Here is a 16,492-nt window from a genome sequence, read left to right as displayed (position 1 = left end):
CTGCGTGCATGATCAACACATATCAGAAAAGAGAATAAGCAACAAAGTTTCAACGGCTTAGCCAGTCAGCAAACAATTGTTTTTGAGATCAGGGGTACCAGAGTAAGGTATTAAAAATCACGATATAATTAATTCTTCATTTTCGTTCAAAGGACATGTGAATTTTTGGTGAAGCCGTTCAATATATATTTTTATTTTTAAACAATAATAATTAGTATTCTTTAGGTTATACCATATTATGGGGGCATTTTGACATTAAATGACACCTTTTTTATTACTGCTTTGGCAGCCCTTGTCACTGAAAACAACCTCTGTGGCTAATTCGCTGCGACGAATGGTCAGCCGACTGCTAAATATGTAGCGTGGTTTTCGGTTATGCCTAACGAAAAAATATTAGACGAAATAAGCAAAAATGCTCAAAAATAAATATGCGTTCGGTTATTAATTTAGCCGTGTGTGTCAATATTGTGTAGCAGTTGAAGTGTACAGCTAATGCTAATGTTTTTAGATACTGGCTTTTAAACCCTGATTTTGATCGATTACGTCCTGAATCGTTGTCAGTACATGTATTGAAATAGTGTTATAACAATTACTAAACCATTTATTAAATATGATTGTAATAATTCATACCCCATTATTACTTTTAACAAAAAAAAATGTATCAGTCGTCTCTGCCGTCAGAGATCCCAGTGAGTGAAGACTTTCAATATTTATTGTGCGAAAAAATTAGAAGAAAATGGAAAGAAAGAAGGAAACCATAAAACATTCTTTGACAAGCTTAAATAAAGATTTTGTACACATATGTATATTATTTATAGTACTGAATATTTGTTATTTACTTTTAATTAAAAACATATGTTTTGTAAGCAAATGAAGACCAGTAGTGCGATTTTCTAACACATTTCTGGAGTTACCGACACAAATCGGTAAAATTAAAATGCTTATAATTTCGGTAATTAACGATATTATTCGGTAAGTTAGCGACTAAAAAAAAGTAGTCGTAAAGTTCTACCGATAGCTACAGTGTTGTCAATTTTTATTTGAACTTTTCTTTTATAATTTTGCGTTTTAAAGTTTCCGATTTTTGTCGGTATCTCAAAAAATGAGTTAGAGAATCGCACTACTGGGGGTCAATTCTCTTTATATGAAAATATGAAGTGAAAAATATGTTTACACTTTCGATTTCATAATTCCTTTTCATATTCAGTTTTCATAAAATCAAATTTTGTGATTCTCAACATGTTTTGTTTTCCAAAAATTATACATATGTACTTGTTTTCTACACTCTGAAACCCTTAAATATGAATTTTAAGGAAAATCGGTTGATAGATGAGGGTATTACCATTATATTTCAATTGGATACTACGTACAGTCACAACAGGTATTTACAAAAAATTCTCCCATCTTAAAATAGAAAAATCCAGTTTATTTTAACTGTCGCAAATTTGAGCACGATTTGACTTCTGAATTTATTAGTACAGACCCCCTGCTATCTTTCAAATTCGATTTGGAGGTGGACATTTTTTTAAAAGTTTAAGTATATTTAAAAAATATATTTAAAAAATAATTTTTAATATATATAAAAGCATTGATTTTATTACGCTAAATTTACAAATTTCATCGTTCTTTTTGTAAATATTATGAAAGTACTCATTAACAGCTTCCGGATTCATAATAACTTTGATCTCACTTCTGTATATTTATGCAGCGACGCAATACAACAAACATTGTATATTTTACAGAACAAAGTCTGTTTTATTTTTACATAAAAAAGTGTTAACTTTAGTACTGCGCCAATCAACGTATACTAACGGTATTTACAAAAACTAATTATTTTCAGATGACTCGACGTGTTTTTTATTATTCTGTGCAAAAAAAATTAAAATTTCGAAACTGATTGCTTGAGTGGAGTATTCCCCCATTGGCTCAACTTCATTTATTACCCTCTATTACAGAGAGTAATGTTTTTCAAAACGAACTGACAGTGTTGCAAAATTTTACTGATCGCTACCAATATCATGATTTCATCCCGGCTAAGGGAATTATCAATTGGCTTCTCAGTTTTTGAAATGATGCCTTTTTAGCGAAAACCCGAACTCTTTTTCGAAACTTCAAAAATAGGGTTTTGGCCAAAAATTTCCTGATTGAAACCTATGTGCAATGTAGCAATGAAACATTTCTAACCTTGTTATTTAAATTTAAAAAATAATCAAATGTCAAATGAATGAAACATAGGGAAAGAACAAACAGAGAACCTTATGTTCATCGTCTGAACTGACAACGATACAACTGCAACACAAATTATTCTAACATTTCGGAGCAATATGGAATTTTTGTTGTCTCAATGGGCAAAATATCAAAAAAAAAAAAAAACAATTATGTTTGTCCCAATTTACATTAGGCGAGTTTACTTGCGGCAATTGTCAGTTTGTTGGTGAGAGAGGGTGTTGAGAGGCAAAGGTTTACCATATGCCTCACCTCTCTCTTCATAAAACTGACAATAGCCGCAAGTAAACTCGCCTAATGTAAATTGGGACTTTCATAGACGATCATACAATCTATATCCATATAGTTCCTACAAAACTGATTACATTTGCTTTAGAAACTCTTAGTACATTTTCATATTGTGGAATCAAATTATTCTTCCTATGTCAATATCGTGAAATTCGCGTAATAAAAGCTTTTGAAATAAATTTACTGCATTAAAAATCCCTGTTACCATTCAAAAGCCATTTTCATAACCATACATTCATGTTTTAAGTTAAAAAATATTTATGAAAAAAATATTTTCATGTGATAAAATTTTTGGATTTTTATTCACAGTTACACAATAAGAGAATTGGCTTCGTTGTGTAAAGGTAAAAAAAATAATTCATTGCGTGTTTCGTGTGCGTTCTTCCAAACAACAACAAAATACATGTATTTCAAATTTCCATTCTCTCATCGTACCTTTCATATGAATCAATATTAGCTTTGTTACTTTACTTTTTTAATGGTAAAAGAGAAAACTGTCAAAATTGTTCTCTCATGAACATTTTTACCAGAAAAGTAAAGGAACGAAAAAATGGTAGATCTGGTAGCAATGTCAAAAAGAAACATAAAAATCAAGTTTGTTCTTTTATTCCACAGTTTTTAATTTTGTTTTGTCAGCGTTCGCCTTCTTCTTCTGTTTTTCGTTAATTTTTTCTTCATTGTGAAGTAATCGTCAAACAAATGTCGAAAAATCAGTTCTACCATTTTTTACCTGCAGAAATGTGTCTGGTAGCCTGTGATAGAAGAGAAAGGCATATGCGCTCTCTCCTCTCTCACTCTCTTAAAAAATGCTGCCAGTTTTACCACTTTTTGAAGGTTAAAAATGGTAACAAATGGTAAAAATGGTAACCTCAGGTAAATAAAGGAACACAGCTATTAACAGCTATTTTCCGTTTGCAAAGAACCTGAATCAAAAATGATATGAACATGTGAGAGTCTTTTCATTTTACGCTTTCATAGAAAGAGAATTGAGCCCCTGAATTCGCCTTTTGGGCCACCTGGTATTTGCAAAATTTAGATAAAAACTTTAAAATGCCTGAAATCGTGTAGTAACGTTATATAAAGGCTATACCAAAACCTGGACTTATGTCCACAACTTTTGGTGGGGAAGTTTCTGTACCACTGGGACTTCCAAATGCGAAGTGACAGCCAATTCTGGCTAAAAATGAAGATAAAATCCTTAAAACACTTGAAATCGGGCCGTACCGCTATATGGGGGATATATCAAAACCTGGACCTATGTCCACAATTTTTGGTGAGGAAGTTTCAGTACCATTGGGAACCCCAAATGTCAAATTACAGCCTATTCGAGTTAAAAACGAAGATAAAATCCTAAAACACTTGAAATCAGGTGGTACCGCTATATGGGGGCTATACCAAAACCTGTACATATCGCTCATTTACTCAAAGAATGACACATTACAAAAAATCCATTTTCGAGAAAAACGCGTTTTAAGTTCGCGATTAAAATTTGACTTCCTTCCTTCCTTTGAGTAAATGAGCGATATGCCCGTCATTTTAGTGAGGAAGTTTCTATACCAATGCACATAGGTTTCAATCAGGAAATTTTTGGCCAAAACCCTATTTTTGAAGTTTCGAAATTTTAATTTGTTTTTGCACAGAATAATAAAAAACACATCAAGTCATCTGAAAATAATTAGTTTTTGTAAATACCGTTAGTATTCGTTGATTGGCGCAGTACCAAAGTTGACACTTTTTTATGTAAAAATAAAACAGACTTTGTTCTGTAAAATATACAATTTTTGTTGTATTGCGTTGCTGCATGAATATACAGAAGTGAGACCAATTATGAATCGGGAAGCTTTCATAATATTTACAAAAAGAAAGATGAAATTTGTAAAATTAGCGTAATAAAATCAATGTTGTTATATATATTGAAAATTATTTTTTACAAATATTTTTTAAATATATTTAAACTTTTAAAAAAATGTCCAAATTTGTCCACCTCCAAATCGAATTTGGTAGATAGCAGGGGGTCTGTATTAATAAATTCAGAAGTAAAATCGTGCTCAAATTTGCCACAGTTAAAATAAACTGGATTTTTCTATTTTAAGATGGGAGAATTTTTTGTAAATACCTGTTGTGACTGTACGTAGTATCCAATTGAAATAGAACGGTAATACGCACATCTGTCAACCGAGTTCCCTTAAAATTCATATTTAAGGGTTTCAGAGTGTAGAAAACAAATATGTATAATTTTTTTGAAAATAGTTCAATTTTTTGTCGTAGCCCCCACATAAAATTACTGTCCGATTTTAGATATTTGTGGATTTTAGCGACACTTTATGACCGATTCGGCTGAAATTTGGTATTTTGACCTCTTGGAAGATATGAATCCTTCGTACCAAAAATTATTAACATAGGTCAATGTTTTGGTTTAGACCCCACACAACGGGACCACCCTGTTCAACAAATGTTGGCAGTTTTTGGTCATTTTGGTCGTTAAAACGTAAGAATTGCTGTTTGTGCACATTTATTATAAATAATAATTAATTTCAATACAAAATGGACGTTGAAATAGTGGTACCGCTATAAGGGGTCTATACCAAAACCTGTTTACAATTTTGGTGGGGAAATGCCTGTATCATTGGAAATCCCAAATGTCAAATGACAGCTAATTCGGGCAAGAATAAAGATAAAATCCTCAAAATATCTGAAATCGGGTGGTACCGCTATATGGGGGCTGTACGAAAAAATGGGCCCATATTCATGTATTGTCATCCAAATCTGAAAAGTGTGCAAAGTTTCAGTTCGATTGGTCAACTGCAACAGTGTCAAAAACTTAGTTACCTGATTTGAAATTTAAGTTTAATAAAATACCGTTAGGACACTGTAAAAATTAACCAATCTTTGCTTTAATTTCATATTCATGTATTGTCATCTAAATCTGAAAAGTGTGCAAAGTTTTAGTCCGATTGGTCAACTGCAACTGTGTCAAAATTGAGTTACCAGATTTGAAATGCAATTTAAATAAAACACCGTTAAAACATTATAAAAATTTACCAATATTGGTTTTGATTCCATATTCATGTATTGTCATCTAAATCTGAAAAGTGTGCAAAGTTTCAGTTCGATTGGTCAACTGCAACTGTGTTAAAAATGTTTACCAGATTTGAATTAAACGGGCACCAAAGCAAGTTAAATAAAACAATGTAAAAACTGAAATCAGTTGTGCCGTTATATGGTGCAAATGACAAATGACACCCAAGTACCTTAAATCAGCAGGTACCGTTTTATAAGACCTATTCCAAAACCTTAACCTTTGTGCACAACTTTAGGAGGTGACGTTTTTGATCACTACGAAGCCTAAATGCTAATTACAGCCCGGCTGTGCCAATACGTAGACTTATGTTCACAGTTTTTATACCCTATACCACGATGTGGAAAATGGTATTATAATTTTGTTTTGGTAAAAATTCATGTAACACCGCGAAATATTCGTCGGAGACCCCCAATGTGGTATACCAATCTTCATATCTCGACGAGATAAAGCGATTTTGAGATGTGTGTCCGTCCGTCCTTCCGTCTGTCCATTATAAATTGTAAACACGCTCCAGGCCGCAATTATGGACCGATCGTCACGAAATTGTGTATGGAGGTCGGGTTCAGATCAGAATAGATCCCTATTCTTATTGGTGATGATCGTGAAATATTTAGCGGGTGAAATGAACCAAAAACATAATATTTATCCAATTTTCTAGCGGCTCTGTAGGTCTCAAAAATAGTCCGATCAACGCGTAATTTTAAATAAGGTAAGAGTATATCACAAAGGAGAAGCTTGCAATTTGGGATGGCGATCGGATAATATTTAGAGAGTTAAGTGTACCAAAACTTTTGTGTGAAAATTGTGAAAATTTTTAATATACTGCTTATATCTTAACTCCTGGAAGTGACATTCCGGACAAGTGAGATATGCTTGAAAGTGGAACGCTTGACCTTTCAATTGATGCCAATTATGTTGGTATGCATGATCAGATAACAGAGTTACAGCCTAGTATATTCCGTTATTTGTTTGTAGTGTAATACTAAACTCACTACACGCAGAAAAATGTATGTTAGAAATATGTTTGGATCCAAACAAATATATGTTTGGGACCGGTTGCAAACAAATATATGTTTGGATCCAAACATAATATGTTTGGGTCCAAACAAATATATGTTTGCAACATTTTGTAACATATCTCAATTTGATATGTTTGGGTAAAACATACTTTTTATGTTAGAACATTTTTTTCATGGGTGGAGAGAGGATGTTTGTCAACGAGAGTAATAACAGTGCTCTCGCGGCTGTGGGTGAGTCAGTGAGCTCTTACTGAGAGCAAGTGAGCACACATTTTAAAGTGTTTTACATTGAATTTTACGCTCCCTTGCTCTCAGTAAGCGCCCACTGGTGCATGTGTTTGTTTTTTTTGTGCCTTTTGGTTTGTATTTTTTTGCACCCAAACATATAAAATGTTTGCACCCAAACATAAAATTGTTTCCACCCAAACATATCTGTGTTTGCACCCAAACATAAATATCTTTGCACCCAAACATATATATGTTTGCACCCAAACATATATTTGTTTCCTCCCAAACATATATATGTTTGCAGACCCAAACATATATTATGTTTGGGACTGTTGCAAACATATATATGTTTGCTGCAAAATATGTTTGGGACATATGTTAGAGAGGCCGACTTTTTTTTGCGTGTAGAAGTCGCAATTATACATCAATAGTCACGAAATTTTTCACCGGGTAAGAGTATAGGTCGAAAAAGATGCCTACAATTTTGAATGATGGTCTGATATTCTTTAGCGGGTGAAATTACTTTTGTATGAAAAATATTAAAAATTTTATTTTTGGTCGATATTTTAATTCCTTGAGGACATATATATTTCGCAAAGTAGCCTAAATATGGAAAAAAAACTACTGACCTTTCCTCTGATGTAAATTGCAATAAAGTGTTTGCTAGATAACGGGCCTACTGCCTAATATATAATGGGTTCTGTGTAGAGAACCACATTTTTATCCCATGCTACATATAGTCTCTCCAAAAGTTTATGTAAAGCCACGAAATATTCGTCCTAGACCCCTTATTTGGAATGCCAAAATTCATATCTCGACGAGATAAAGCGATTTAGCGATGTGTGTCCGTCCATTAAAAATTGTAAACAAGCAATTATGGACCGATTGTAACGAATTTTTTAAGGAGGTTGGGTTCGGGCCAGAATAGAAATGATTAGTTTTTGGTGATGATCGTGAAATGTTCAGGGGTTGAAATGGACCAAAAACAAAATTTTAACCAATTTTGTAGCGGCTCTGTAGGTCAAAATAATAACCCGCAAAATTTTAAACAAAGTTTGAGTTTATGATGAAGAAGAAGCGTACAAACCCAAGTGAAGATCAGATAATACTTTGCGGGTTAAATGGACTGAAACTTTTGTGTGAAATTGGTAAAAATTTCAATTACGTAGCGGTTAAACAACGTAAGTAGTAGTACTACATAAGTGGGTTTCATTACATTTTAGTTTGTGTGAACTAAATTTTCCTTTCATGCTACAAAAATGTCTTTGTCATGCTAGATAACTTTTTGGTCATAAGTATTATACATTACATCTCTGATATTTGATAATAAAATTTTCACAATCATTGAAAAGAAGTTCCGTGGAGAGCGATTGTCCAGGGATAGTGGTATAGGGTATCCCATGGTCGGCTCCGTCCGACTATAGACTTTTCTTACTTGTTAATGAAGAAGTTTGTTGAAAACCCTAAATGCTAAAATAAAGCTAATTCGGTCTTGTCTGAAAATGTAGCTAAAGCATAAAAATACGCAAAATCGGGTGGTACCGTTATATGAGGCCATTCCAAAAAATTAACCTGTGTCCGCAATTTTTGGTCGGTACTTTTTTTTACCACTAGGAACCCTAAATGCTAGATTATAGGTAATTCGGTCTGAAAATGTTGCTAAAAACGCCATAATACCAGAAGTCGGATGGAAGCGTTATATGGGGGCAATTCCAAAACGTGGACCATATGTCCACAATTTTCGGTGGAGAAGTTTTTTGGAACTTTAAATACTAAATCATATGCCTTTCATATAATGCCGGAGGGTATATTTTATTAAAAACGACGTTTTGAAGTTTAGCATTATTTTTTGGCATTTTAATATTTATTTTAGCATTATTTCAATCCAGATTTAGCTGCAACACTTTTTTAGATCTGGTCACAATGATAAGAATCTTTGTGGATGAGCATTCTTAAGTTTGATATGAAATTATTTCTTGGGAGCGATTGTGCTTAGTGGGTGAAAACAACTTAATCAACGTAGCAATGCTCATATTAGTCCAACACTATGTGGACGTCGTCAAAAGGCTTTTTTGCCTTGCCTTTACATGGGTGCAATGATATCTTTTTGGATGCTTCACTGAATGAATTCTTTGGTATGTATTATTCAAGACTTCTTAGAATGAATAAAAAATGCAATATTAAAATACTGATAACGTCATAATTTGGGCATTGCTCATAATAATTTCTATTCCGGAAGAAATGATTTCACTGTACTTATGAAGCGATTGTAGTCCAACGAGCCACTGTATTTCAAAACACTCGTACTGATATTGTTGCGGCCAGCAGTGAAGGCTGAGGTGTTGCTGAAATGAATTGTATTGTGTATTTAGAACAAAGGGACTCGAGCATGGCTGAAGGGGTCTTCAAACAACTTTTGCTCTTTATGTTTTTTTTTTCTTAAACGTCATTACTTTACTTTGTTTCGTATTTGACAGCTATTACTGTGTATGTTTGGGCGACTGCTTGGTCTCTCACCACTTCCCTTTGGTTGTACTTTTGGCTTATTTTCTTTTGCTATTTGTCTAAGCATAATTAAATTTGTATGCTGAGTCTTCTCTTTAGTTCTTTGGCTTTTAGCTATAACAATAACGAACAGCAAACACAAAAAGGAATAAAAAGGGAACGCTGTTGTGTTTGTTACAGAATGGTTGGCTAGATGCTTTCATTGGCTCGGACAGCTAATAATGCTCGGGCCTACTTTTTGTTTGCGTAATTATTGGTTAATCATGTGCCGTAAAGAATTTAACTTGCGTCATTACATAGGCAGTTCGCTACAACAAGGCCATTCTGTTAAAGTTCGATAAAATCTAAATCTCTGCCGTCCATGATTTCACTCATCATCATTACCACCAGCAACAGTAAGTAAGTAGATGCTGCCACATCTGAGTCATTAACCATTTAGTGTGGCACATCCTCATTATGACTGGGATGACAGTACATTAATTTTATTTGATTTTATAGCGAATTCACTATGTATTCTGACTACGGCGATTGTGTGGGGGCAGTGGTGGTCAACAAGCTCGTTGCGATTTTCAAGTCATTAAAATTGTCGTGTTTAAAACAATACGCACGCTCTGTATATCCCTAATTTTCTCTGTATCCATACAATTCCCATACATATGTATGTATGTACATATCTATGTCTCCGTACAATAACTGAAGCTGACCACAATTCATTTAAATTAATAAACCATTCCAATTTGTTCAATTAACTTGTAATTCGTTTGTGAAGCAATTCCAGTGTAAGGAGGAGAGCAAAAATATTAGCGCCAATTAGATGAAGTTCCTTAGCAATCAGTTGACCATTGTGTTATGTGGCGGCATTGGTGATTTAAAAAAGCTTGTCTGGGGGCTGGTAAGTTCTTCTCCTCAGTGTCGTGCAAAGGACCGACAAAGTTACTCTTATTACAGCTGCATTCTTGACTGCTGTAAGTTGTTCAAACTTCAATGCCATTGCGTAAACTCAGGAATATAACAAAAGTTGTCCATGGGATGATAAGCGAACACACCATGCCCGGGGTTTCTCGTGTTGCAACAAGGATCTTCTCGCCATGACTGCTTTTGTTTAATTGTTGACTCAGCTCATTTCCGGAGAAATACAAACTTATTTTTAATTATGGATTTGTCGGCTTCCCTCTTATAATCATCCAACGGAGTATAACTACAACCTGCTAAACAACGAAGTCAAAACAAAATGCAGCAACAACATACATATGTACATCAAATCTACAACGTAAACGAGTATATTAATGGATAAAATGGTGAAAAGTTAAATTTTTCCTTGATATTGTTAAATATATAAACCTGGGTGCACGAAGCCTGCATACTCGTATAAGGGTCCCCAAAATGTTGGCGGAAAATAAATTTTAGCTTTGACTTTAAAACATAATTTTAAACTAGGATAGTAATAGTGTTAATGAAAGGATGCCGTAACAAAAGTGTATCCTAACTTTATTATAGCATTTATTTTAATGGAGTAGAATAATGAAAATATGAGTGTCTGCGTACTCAACAATTGTTAAAAAGGCTTACTAGTTTTTATTTTTACTCTAATTTTGACAGTTGTAAAATTGAAAACATACAAGGGGATACGGCAACATATGAAGTTTACGATATTTATGGCCATTTAGATGTTTGCCACTCACACAGAATAATCTTCATATTCCCAAAGACCAAAGTCAAGAATTCAATAGTTTTATACCCTCAGCCTTTAGGCTAAATATACCCTACATACACTTTGATACGATCTAAAATGTGTCTCATCGAAATAATGGTTTTAGACCCTAAGTATGTTCGGACGTAAGCCGTTTTAGGCAATTTGGAGTCGTTTCTGCCATGTCCGTATGTCTGTGTAACTGTTGCGCACTATAACTCTCGAACAGATCAACCGATTTAATTCAAATTGTGGGTCTGGTAATATTTTGTCCAAACTTAGTTTAAGTTCGAAGATGGGCCATATCGGTCCACTCCTCCGGTTCTTCGCCCACAAAAATTCAAAATTTTTACTATGATGATACTCACAATAACAATAATAACGAAGCGTGTAACCGAATTGTTCCAAGCAAAGGATGTGAAAATATTACATACTTTCATGCATAGATCAGGGAAAGTATAGTTTAACAGCTCTTCTTGAATCGTTTTGTTTTAAACATGATGGCCTTGCGGCCCTTGATAGACGGTGCAATTGTTTCGGAAGCACGTTCATACTCCTAGTGGCTAAGATAACTCTCGTAGGGCGAAACCGATTTGTTACAAACTTTGTACCTCCCACACACATTTTGGAATATGTGTCGTTTAAGGACCCGTCTCGGATATTTATGAATTTTCTTAGTGGCCCTAGTTACGATTTTTTCGCGGGCCCAAGTCCATTCTTCTTGAGAAATTGGTCTAAAAACTAAAAAAACCCTATAGACGTTTGAAATATTGTGTTCACGTATGTTTATTATATTCGAGGCTGAGGGTATATCTCTGTCGGCACAGATGAATGATGCTTTCGTACTTGTTTCAAGCTTAGGTTTATCTTAATTTTGTATTTGCTCAGAGTTTAGGCTTTGGTCAATTACAATTGTTTTTGAATAACAAATAAAAAGTCATTATGTTTACCCTTCACCATCAAATATTCTTAACTAAAATGTAATAATTAGTTTCTTTTCCTGTCCACAATTTTAGATGCAAAATTTCTTTGACCGGACACCCCAAATGCCTAATCTAAACAAGTCTAAAGTCGAACTTTTTATATCCTCCACCATAAAATATTCTTAACTAAAAAGTAATAATTAGTTTCCATTCCTGCCACAATTTTAGGTGCAAAAATGTTTCGATCACGGATACCCCAAATGCCTAAATTATCAAACCTAATATAAAACCATGTGGTAGCTTTATATGGGGGCTATATCAAGTGTGAACTTATCTTCACAATTTTTGGTATACAAGTTTTGTAACTGCAGGGAACCTCAAATTTCTTATTACTGGCAGTTCCGACACACAATGTAGCTAAGACCCTCAAAATATCGAAAATCGGGAGATACCTTTTAATGGCGGCTATATCAAAACATGGACTCATGTTGATGATTTTTGGTGGAGAAGTTTCGTGTCAAATTACAGTTAGTACGGTTAAAAATTGTAGCTAAAACCCTCAAAATACCGAAAATAGGGAGGTAATATTATATGGGGGCCTTACCAAAAAAGGGACATATTCTGATGATTTTTAGTGAAGAAGTTTGGTGGCCACTGAGAACCTCAAATGTCAAATTACAGCTAGTATGATTACAAATTGTAGCTATCCTCAAAATACCCAATATCGGGAGGCTAAATCAAAACATTGACCTATATCCATAAATTTTGGAATATAAGTTTTTTGGCCACTAGGAACCCTAAATGTCAAATTATAGCTAATTCTGTCTGAAAATGTGACTATAAACGTCAAATAACCTGAAATCGGGTACCGTTATATGGGGGCTATACCAAAATGTGGACCGATATAGCCCATCATCGAACTTGACCTGCCTGCAAAACAAAAGATGCACATTTCCAAAATTTTCTCAATTTTGATGGATGCTAGAGTGATTACAACAGACGGACGGACGGACATGCATAGATCGACTTAGAATTTTACCCTGATCAAGCATGTATATATATAATCTATAGGGTCGCAAAATTTTCGACGCAAATTATTTCAATGCGTTACAAACGGAAAAACAAACTTAATATATCCTCCATACTAACATTTTCCAAAATAAAACCATTAAGAAAAGGCCATAATCGGACCATATACTACTACCTCTAGCCACTAGATCTCCACGGAATTTGTTTTTCGTTATTGCGACATTTTGATGCCGTCCGGCAGGGATTGAAAATTAAAAAAATCTAAAAACGTAACTTTTCATAGAAAAAAGTACCATTTTAGGTACTCTTTTCCATGAAAAGGTACATTTTATTATTTTTTTAGTAAACACAAAAAAACAAAGTAATAAGTTCATATAGGTACATCTATGTACAAATATAGGTACAAGTATAGCTTTAAGGACAGTACTGCTCAAAGAAGAAATAGGAAATAAAGATTTTTCTATATTATATTAATTATTGAACTAAAATGACCTCGAAAACGATTCCATATATTAAGTAATTAAAAACATTTTAGTAAAATTACATAAATATTAATGTATTAAGTCGTTGAAATATAACGTTCTGAACAGAGCTGTTTTAGGCACATAAAATTCGATTTTTTAAAGATTTTATGTTTGTGAAGTTGTTTTTAAGAAAAAAAGCCATGTCTGGATATGAGATCAGAATAGTCTAATAAAGCTCGAAATTGGGGGTTGATATTTTCAAAATGTTATTTTTCAGTGGGAAACAGTTTCAAGTGGAAATACATATCTTATTTGTTTTTCCATCCACAATATTTTCAGGTTCGAAAATTTATTCACAGTATTGCTCCTTTCCAGAACTTGCAAAAATCTACTATTTTTTTAATTTTTTGACAAATTTAGAAAGGAAAAAGTTTCCAAATTTTAAATCTAGTACACGGTTGCAGGTGGAATGGTACTGAATTGGTCGAGTGTAGACTGTGGTCGAAATTGAACTTTTTTGGGGGATCAATTCATGCTACTAATCGTTGAACGTCTGAGTCTCTTTGTCTGCAGTATGCAACTAAAAGCCTTGGTGATTGTAAAAGCAAATAAAACATGAATATGTTAGCAATAGAAACGCTGGCTAGCACACATTATATTTAAGAACTATTTTCTTTTTTTCATACTCAAAATTCGAAGTTCACGAAAAGCCAGTTCAAGAGAATTTACAAAGTTTAAGATTTCTAATGAATACATTATATTATAATGGTCGAAAAACAATCAGAATTTTGTACACCCTTCGATTGTTTTTTTATTCGAACGCGTTCTCGTATGATACACATATTAATATAACTTAAAGTTCTCAGCCGACGGCAAATGGTATACAGAGTAGCCGAAAACTGTTTTACTCATTGTTGTGGTTGTTTTTCTGATTCTTCCCTTTGGCTTTGAGGTTAGGCATTAAACAAACCACTGAACGAGCATGTAAAGCACACAGAATGCCACAAACTTACGAAATTTCATAGACACAAACCACAATTAAACACAGACCAGATTTCGAAACAAGAGGGCAGCTCTAGTACACCCCCACATTGCAAGGGCTGGCTGTACGTGCCGACACATAATGTTCTCAAACCACCCACAACGACCATTACCAAAAAAATAATATCCAAGTTCTCTTAAAAGTTAATTAAAATAGCAAGACTAAAATGCTCATGTCCTATTGGTAGCTGCGCTGAACAAACAAATATAAAGCAAATCTAAGTCAAAGCGTTTTTCATTAGGAATTCGAGAAGTCCATTTCCTTTGAGCATTGTCCCCAACCACAACTGAATCTTCTTTATGTTTCTTTTCATCAAAAGGCATAAAATATACGTTTTACTTTGTATTAAAATTAGTATTATGTTTATTTAAGTTGTTTTTCGTAATATTCCAAACAGAAAAATCTACATTGAAAGCAGGTGAAGACTTATCAAATGGTAGAAAGAATTCCATTTATGCTCAATCTATAGTCACAATTAGCCGATTTAATATTTCTGATCATGTTCAGGACATTACGACTAAACAAAAATCCCAACAATGAAAAATTTGTATACGCAAACGATAATCTCTGATTATATGACTACTAACCTCAACCGTTAATGTTTTAATTTTAAAATCAAATTTAAAATGTGAATGACTGTGTCATTGTACAACAGATAAATTAGTTATTAGAATGTTATGTTGGATATTCTCCTTAGATTCTTATATTTATTCCACGCAGTAGCAATTACAGTGGGTCCACATGTCCTTAAATTAAAATTCCGTGATGTAAAAATTCTATACAAAAATGTTTATTGACAATTACAGCATCAATATTCGAAAAAGAGCGTCAGACAGGAATATATTTTCATTGATTGCTTTTACTAAAAATAAAAAAATATATTTTATAAGTTGTTTATAATTCACCCCTTTATACTGACAAATGCGGACATAACTCCCAAAATTAAATTGGCAGCTATGTCCGTTGGGAGTTATGACACGACAACTTTAATACAAAAAACAAGTAAGCAAAGTCAATAGTCGGACGGGGCCGACTATATGATACCCTACACCACTGTGAATATGTAAAATATAAATCGGAGCTATATCCAGATCTAAACCGATTTTGATATAATTTGGCACATTTATTTCCAGACCGAATTCAGTCACACATTCCAAATATCATTGAAATCCGACTTATATGGCGTGTTTGGAGCAGCAAATACGCGAAATCGGCCGAAAATATATATGGGTGCTATATCCAAATCTGAACCGATTTCGATATAATTTGGCACATTTATTTCTAGACTGAATTCAGTCACACATTCCAAATTTCACCGAAATCGGAAATATATAGCGTGTTTGGTACAGAAAATACGTGAAATCGGCCGAAAATATATATGGGAGCTATGTCCAAATCTGAACCGATTTCGATATAATTTGGCACACTTATTTCTATACCAAATTCAGTCAAACATTCCAAATTTCATTAAAATCGGAGGTATATAGCGTGATTGGTACATCACATACGAGAAATCGGGCGAACATATATATGGGAGCTATATCCAAATCTGAACCGATTTCGATATAATTTGGCACATATATTTTTAGACCAAATTCAGTCACACATTCCAAATTTCATCGAAATCGGACATATATAGCGTGTGTGTTACAGAAAATACGTGAAATCGGCCGAAAATATATATGGGGGCTATACCAAAACTTGGACCGATATAGCCCATCTTCGAACTTGATCTTCCGACGGCTAAAAAAATTGTATTCCCCAATTTTCAGCGAAATCGGTCAACAAATGCGACCTGTATGTTGCGAACGGACGGACGGACGGACGGACATGCATAAATCGACTCAGAAAGTGATTCTATGTATATCCCTAGAAGGAACTATGGGTCTATCTCGCTTCCTTTTGTATGTTACATACAAATGCACTAACACATAATACCCCTTACCACATAGTGGTGTAGGGTATAATAATAAATGCATAGCGAATAATATGTTAA

The 16,492-nt window shown here is 33.8% G+C and overlaps 1 protein-coding gene across 1 annotated transcript in view; it reads left to right on the top strand.

The window, feature by feature from the left end:
- Window positions 1-16,492, top strand: part of osy (ABC transporter oskyddad) — a 99,312-nt gene that overhangs the window by 47,756 nt on the left and 35,064 nt on the right. The window lies entirely within an intron of this gene.

The sequence above is a fragment of the Musca autumnalis genome, unplaced genomic scaffold, assembly GCF_047663935.1.
Source record: "Musca autumnalis isolate F117 unplaced genomic scaffold, ASM4766393v1 scaffold_1, whole genome shotgun sequence".
NCBI classification, from domain to species: domain Eukaryota; kingdom Metazoa; phylum Arthropoda; class Insecta; order Diptera; family Muscidae; genus Musca; species Musca autumnalis.
This window is presented reverse-complemented; position numbering and strand designations above follow the sequence as displayed.